Here is a 6,507-nt window from a genome sequence, read left to right on the forward strand (position 1 = left end):
AAAACAAATCAACTCTTTGTTATCTTCATATTTAAGCCAATTTAAGGGCGTGGTAAAAGCCTAGGTACTGTTACAGAACAACTTTTCAGAAAATACAATGAGGTTTTTAAAGTCGCAACCAGCAATTCTTATGCAGTTATGTCAAGTTTTTGTGCTGCGAAACAAAAGCCTGTCTGTCAGGGAACCAGGACCCGTCAGAAAATAAGGAAATGCCACGGCCGGGCCCAGGCGGCTCTGGGGAAACCCTGTCCTCGACAGCTCGCCGCGGACGCGCTCGTCCTGCCCTCTCCGCCAGGCCCGGACGGCGGCTCCACCCGAAGGTAAATTAGTGACAGCGGGCTCCGTCCCCGCCTCTGCCGGCCGGACCCTCCGGCCCGCCCGGGCTGCCCCCAGCGCCCGCTGCCCCGACCTTCCTCACCGCGGCCGGGCCGGCGCTCCACCCCGGAGCCGCCTCGACCCCGAGAGCCCCGCTGCGGGCCAGGCCCAGCAGACGCCGCCGCGGGGCCTTCGGGTGGGCCGAGGGCGCGGCCCGGCCCGAGGAGAAGCCCTGCCCCGGCGGGCGCGGGGCTCGCACGGGCCCAGCCGTCACTTACCGGCGCCTCATGGTACCGCGGCGCCTCCGCCCAGCCCCGGCGGTGACCAAGTGCGCGCCGCAGCCTAGAGTGTCCCTCGGCTCCCCGGCCGAGCCCCAGTCCCGGCCATTCAAACGCGACCGCGCGCGGCCCGCTGGGATAGCTCCCCTGTGGGCGTCTCACAGGCACCGCCCCACGCCGGCTCCGCCCCTCTCGGGTCGCGAAGCGCCGGAGGGAGGAGAAAGAGGACGTGTGGTCGCAGCGCCCCCTGGTGGCCATAGGGACGCACGGAAGCCTTACTGCGGCGAGGCAAGTAATACTGCGCAAAGAACTGAGGGAGGACAAAAGTCAAAGAAGGACCCTGCGCCCGTGACAGCCTAGTGCGGGAGACCGTGCCTCAAGTGTTGTACCAGGAGGTGCAAACAATCTGCTGTAAAAATGTGGTGCAGGGAGAGATTTCTTCATTCGCTGCCATTTAAATGCACTAAGGAAAAGTACTGAAAACCTGGACTCTGGAACTATGTGACCTTGGGCAAGTTACAGACACTCGTGTGTGCCTTGGTTTCCCCATCTGTAAAATGGGATGATAATAGTATCTGCCTCACAGTTGTGAGGATTAAATGAGTTAATTCATATAAAATGCTTAGAGAAATGTATCTGGCACATGGTGAGCACTATATAATTGTTAACTATTATCTTCTAGTTCCTAATATGTACCAGACCCTGTGCTAGACTCTTAAGAACACAAGAAATGTCTATGATGCAGATCCTGGCCTCAGGAGGCAGGCTCAGTCTCCTTGGGATGGGGAACACTAGAGTCTGAGGTTAGCGGTGGGTCTGTCCCTGAAGTGTTCTTAATTACTGAGGGTAGCTCTCTTCGTTTTAGTGGAGCCAGAGTCTGCCTCTTCACAGGCAAGCCACTGGTCAAGGTTAACCAAACGGTGACAGGAGCAAGTTTGTCTCTGGTGGCCCTCTTATCCTCTGCAGACGCCAATCAAGTAGTGCATTTGTTGGATCATTTCTGTACTGTAAGCCTATATCTCTTGGCTTACTTTGTTAGGCACTCCTTTCAGAACTTTCCAGGGCCTGACTAAGGAACAAGTTTGGTTCAACAGTATTTTTGAAGTCCCGCTATGTGCCAGGCTGACATTGTACCAGGTGCTGGAGATAGCCTGGAGGAGCTCACAGTGGCTTGGACAAACAGAGAAAGAGATCATTCCACAACACTGTGGTGAGTGCAGTGATAAAAGGTCTATCCTCCAGAGCCTGGTCAATATAAAGTCATATAAAGGGCCTTTATGCTCGACAGACCATGCTTATAATTTTACAGGGTTCGTGGACTGCACTTGCTTACAGATGTGCCTGTGGAGTTGGCTAACCGTGCATTGTGATGGCTCTGGTTGCAACCTTTTTCAGGTCGTATGTTTGCTTCTCCTTTATGCTATGGGTTTGTGCAGACACTGATGTACTATTCCAGAAGACACAATGCTACTCAGCTGTGGATCAGACAGGCCTGCTGCCTTGTGCTCTGCTGGAGATGCATGGACCAAGGCCTAGAGTGTCCTTTTTACTATTTGCAGAGCCACCTGACTATATCAGTCAAACTTGTGAGTTTAGGGATCTCACTGGGTCTGCAGGAAGACTTATCGTGGTGTAGTTCAAGAAATTGAAAAAATGTCCGTATTTGTTACAGGTTATATAGTTGTGAAAAAGAAGACCAGAGAGATGGATGGAAAAGATGAAGGAGGGAAGCACATGAGACACCCGAGAAAGACATTAGAGATTAAATCCCAAGAGTAAGAAAAGTGAATGCAATGAGAATAGAGATATTGAATAATATGACATGTTTGTACTATATTGGGAAATTTTATTTTAAAAATGTTAACTCTAAAATGTAATTGCTTATTGCCAATATAGGGGTTTTTTTTTTTTTTGAGGAAGATTAGCCCGAACTAACATCCACTGCCAATCCTCCTCTTTTTGCTGAGGAAGATTGGCCCTGAGCTAACATCTGTGCCCATCTTCCTCTATTTTATATGTGGGACGCCTACCACAGCATGGCTTGATAAGCTGTGCGTAGGTCTGTGCCTGGGATCCGAACCGGCGAACCCTGGGCTGCCAAAGCGGAGCACACAAACTTAACTACTATGCCACTAGGTGGGCCCTCCCAATATGAATTTTTTAATGTATTTTCATCATGTTTTAACACATCCCATTTGTATCAAAGCTAATGATGTAATATGTAAAAATAAATATACTCTGACCTTGTAAAAAAAATGTCTATCCTAAATGCCGTGGGAGTTCGGAGCTGTGGAAGTCCTGGCAGATAAACTGATCAGAGCTAAGATGTCATTAGGTGAGAATAGCAATGTACCTTTCTTCCCTAGTACAGAGCCCTTACTTCCTTACTCCAAAAAATTAAGTGATGGTGAAAATTTTGAGCCCTACTTTAGGTCTGTGGGAGAAATATTTTTAGGATATATTTTGCACAAGCAATATGTTTGAGAACCTCTCAGATCATACCAAGCAGAAGCAGGCACATGCCTCTGTGTGGGGCCACACCTGTTCACAGGTGGGACAGTTGAGGGAGTCCAGCGGGGTGAGTGAGTGAAGGGAGCAGGAGCCCTGGGTTCCAGGGGTGTGCAGTGTAGAACATTCCTGAGTATGACTTCCACTAAGTAGGTGTATTGTTTTAAAGAAAATAAAAATTCCACACACATGGGTGAAGTCACTTTTTCTCAAACTGTTTCTTCATCACCATCATCGTAAACAGGAATTTCTTGATGACCCACTATGCAAAAGACATTGTGCTGGGCCCTCAACAGGAAAGGGTGGAAAGGGTGCAAGACATGGCACTTACCCTCAAGGGAGGCTGGATGCTGAGGTCAGACAAATAACGGAGTCCTAGCACTCAGGGAACCTGCTATGTTCACATAGAAGGATCTCAGCTAAAACAAGGCCTCAGGTTGTCTGACGGCTGGAAAGTCTTGATTTCTCATTTCTAGAGCTTATTGGGGCACAGGGTCTCAGGCAGGTTCGTCTCCAGACTCAGGTCCTGAGGTTTACACCAGTGATGAGCAGCCCTGGCCCTTAGATCTCATGTGGCTGCCAAGTGTCAACATAATTTAAGGTGAAAATAAAGGAATTTGCCTTCCCATTGCTGCTTTTGCAATATATATCACTTGATGAAAATGCAGGTCAATTTTTTCATTGACACTTTTCAGTCGATGAAATTGAATTTTTTTCCCTTGGGGCTCAATCAAGTTTTGTTTTGTAATGGATTTTTAAAAATGTAGCCTGTACGTATTTTTATCATCCCTGCACCAGTCCTTGTGCAGAGAAAGGTGGTTCCTGGCTAGCCTTCATAGTGGGCAGTCTCTGAGGGGCTCTCCCCCTCTGGCCGTTCCCTCATTCCATCTGACTACCTTAAATATTCCTTCCATCTGACTGAACAGACAGCTGAGTTAGCCTTTCTGCCCCACATCCCCCTCTCTTAAGGGTATGGACATAATTTAGGGACAGTGTGTAGAGTAACCTGGACCCATAAATACCCAGACGAGAAAAGAAGTCTCATGCATAGTCATATGTACCCTTCTGAGTGGAGAGTCAGGGGAGGGATCATGGAGGAAGCTTTGAGCCGGGCCTGACAAGCTGGACAGGATTTGACAGGCAGCATTTTCCAAACAAAGGGGTGAGTGCTAAGTCAGTTCCAGGACCACTGTCTGTCTCTCTGTGAGTGGGGTGGAGAGAGCTCTGGAGAGTAGCAAGAGTAAAGACTGTAAAGGTATGTAGTCACCTGACAGGTTGTGAAGATCTGGAATGATCCAGCAGAGGTGTCTGGAGTTTATCCCGTAAGCAGTGAGGAGACAGTAAAGACTATTGAGCGGGGAGTGACAGAGTTAAATCAGTACTTTAGAAGGATTAATCTGTCACCAGGATACAGGATGGCGAGGGGGAGGTGGGGAGGCCTGATGGCAAGAACTTAGGTGTGAAAGTATTGTAGTTCAGGCCGGAGGTTCAGGGAGCCGTAGCATTTTCTGTGCCGTCTGTCATTCTCATCGACTCAGACTGATGCTGGACAATGCTTGAAGAGGATGCTTGAAGAGACCTAAGAGACAGCAACAGCTCATCCACTCTAAAGGTAACTACATCCCCTACTCAGCCTCAGAAGCTTTGGAAAGCTCCAGGCAGTTGACTTTGACAATCCACGTGAGAAGTCAATCACTTTTTTTTGCTCCTAGCCTTCCCTACCTTCCTGTGCAGTCTGTGGAAGGAAGAAATGGCAGGGGGGACATTTCAGATAAGGCAGTAGTGGTGGGAATGAGCTAATCTCACTCCTAGTTTACAAGGTTCACGATTGTTTCAAACACCACCACAGTACTGGCGCCCTCCTTGGTGGCAGAAGCAGCAGTTTTGTTTGGGGCTTTTTGGGGGGTAGAGGGTGGGAGTGGTGGAGGGTGTTGAGTGGTAGGGGAGCCTCCTGTTAAGATAGTTTGTTTCTGATGCAGCTGTCACACCTCAACAGCTGGGAAACAGGTGACAATATTTGATATTTATAGATTTTCAAATCTGAATCCTAGGAGACCATTTCCCTCCACCCCCACGTAGATTTCCTGCAATTACGGTACACTGTCACCAAGCGGAAGAAAGTAGAGGGCAGCATGTTAGAGTGGAAAGAACACTAGCTTTGGAGCAAGACTCATTTCTATCAGAAGCCTAGAGCATTGCCTTTGGGCCTTTTCTGCACCATTTTTACCTTACCTGCACAGTGGGGATAATAATACTATTTTCTTGGGAGATGTTAGGAAATAGGATAACCTCGTAAAACACTACACTAGTAATTCGCACAGTGATTGTGTCTCTCTCTGCAAAACATCCCCACCCCTAATTTTACCTGTTCAGTGATTTTTCCAAGAGAGAAAAGAACACAATGTGGTTGACTGCTGCCTTGGAAAAGCAGGAGTCCTGGGATTAGACCAGCTTGCGGAGGGGGGCCCATGCTGGAGAGACAGACCCACAGCAGTGCTGATGGCCTGGGATTCAGTACAGGACATCTGAAAGCTATGACCATATGCAAAACATGTCCAATCATGCAGTTGCTTAGGGGGCTCGCTACTACTGGGGCCTCATAACAAACTGGCAACGTGGAGAGGAGTTCAAGGGCGGGGGGCAGGTAGGAAAGAAATGAAATGGGCAGGGCAACAATCATCAGAAGCAGGATGATGTCCTTGGGAAGGGGACTTGAAGGAGCACAGCAGGTCCCCAGACTCGAGAGATGGAAGCAGTAGCACAATTACCTAGACTGGAGTCCACTTTATGGAGCTGGACCTAAAGGCAAACCACCCTCGCAGCAGCAAAATTGAATCTGAAGCTAAACTCTCTCAAATTCCTTCCCCAGATTAGCTGGGTCCTTCAAAACAGCAGTTCTTCAAGATGTTGATAGATTGAAAAGAGGGGAAAAGAGAAAAAGAAAAAAAGAAAAGGCTTCCTTGGCCACAGAAGTTTGGTAATGGCTCGATTAAACAAATATTTCTTTACCATATCACTTCTCAGAGCCTTTACAATATTAACATTAATTGTGAATCTCTAAAAGAAAGATCTATGTAGTGCTGCCTAAACTTACCTGAACTCTGAATCCTTTCAAGGGGAGAGCACAAATATTCTGAAGAATTATTCTTATCTAAAGAGCAGCAGGACTGTCCAGGTCCTGGGGAGTGGGGTGGTCTCCAGCTGCAGGCTCGGTGGGAAGGAGTGTGAAAGTTGTGGTGGTGGTGGTGGTGGGGGGTGCATCATGACCTTGGCCAGGGCTGGATGAAAGCCACAAAGCCTGAACATCTGGCAGAGCTAGAAGAGACATACTTTTTAAAAAATTATTTTATTGGGAGCATAATAGTTTATAACATTGTGAAATTTCAGTTGTACATTATTTGTCAGT

At 48.1% G+C, this 6,507-nt stretch overlaps 1 protein-coding gene across 2 annotated transcripts in view; it reads right to left on the reverse strand.

Annotated features, from left to right (window-relative positions):
* The window catches only part of KATNBL1 (katanin regulatory subunit B1 like 1), a 45,261-nt gene extending 44,506 nt beyond the window's left edge, over window positions 1-755 (reverse strand). Inside the window, exon 1 of one of the 2 annotated variants that reach the window (XM_070584522.1) lies at window positions 594-755. The gene's annotated coding sequence lies outside the window, so the exon portion shown is untranslated. The remainder of the gene's footprint in view (window positions 1-593) is intronic. The other variant, XM_008516347.2, reaches the window with a different exon arrangement.
* Between the last annotated feature and the right edge of the window lie 5,752 nt (window positions 756-6,507).

This window comes from Equus przewalskii, chromosome 1, assembly GCF_037783145.1.
Source record: "Equus przewalskii isolate Varuska chromosome 1, EquPr2, whole genome shotgun sequence".
In the NCBI taxonomy this organism is placed as follows: Eukaryota; Metazoa; Chordata; class Mammalia; order Perissodactyla; family Equidae; genus Equus; species Equus przewalskii.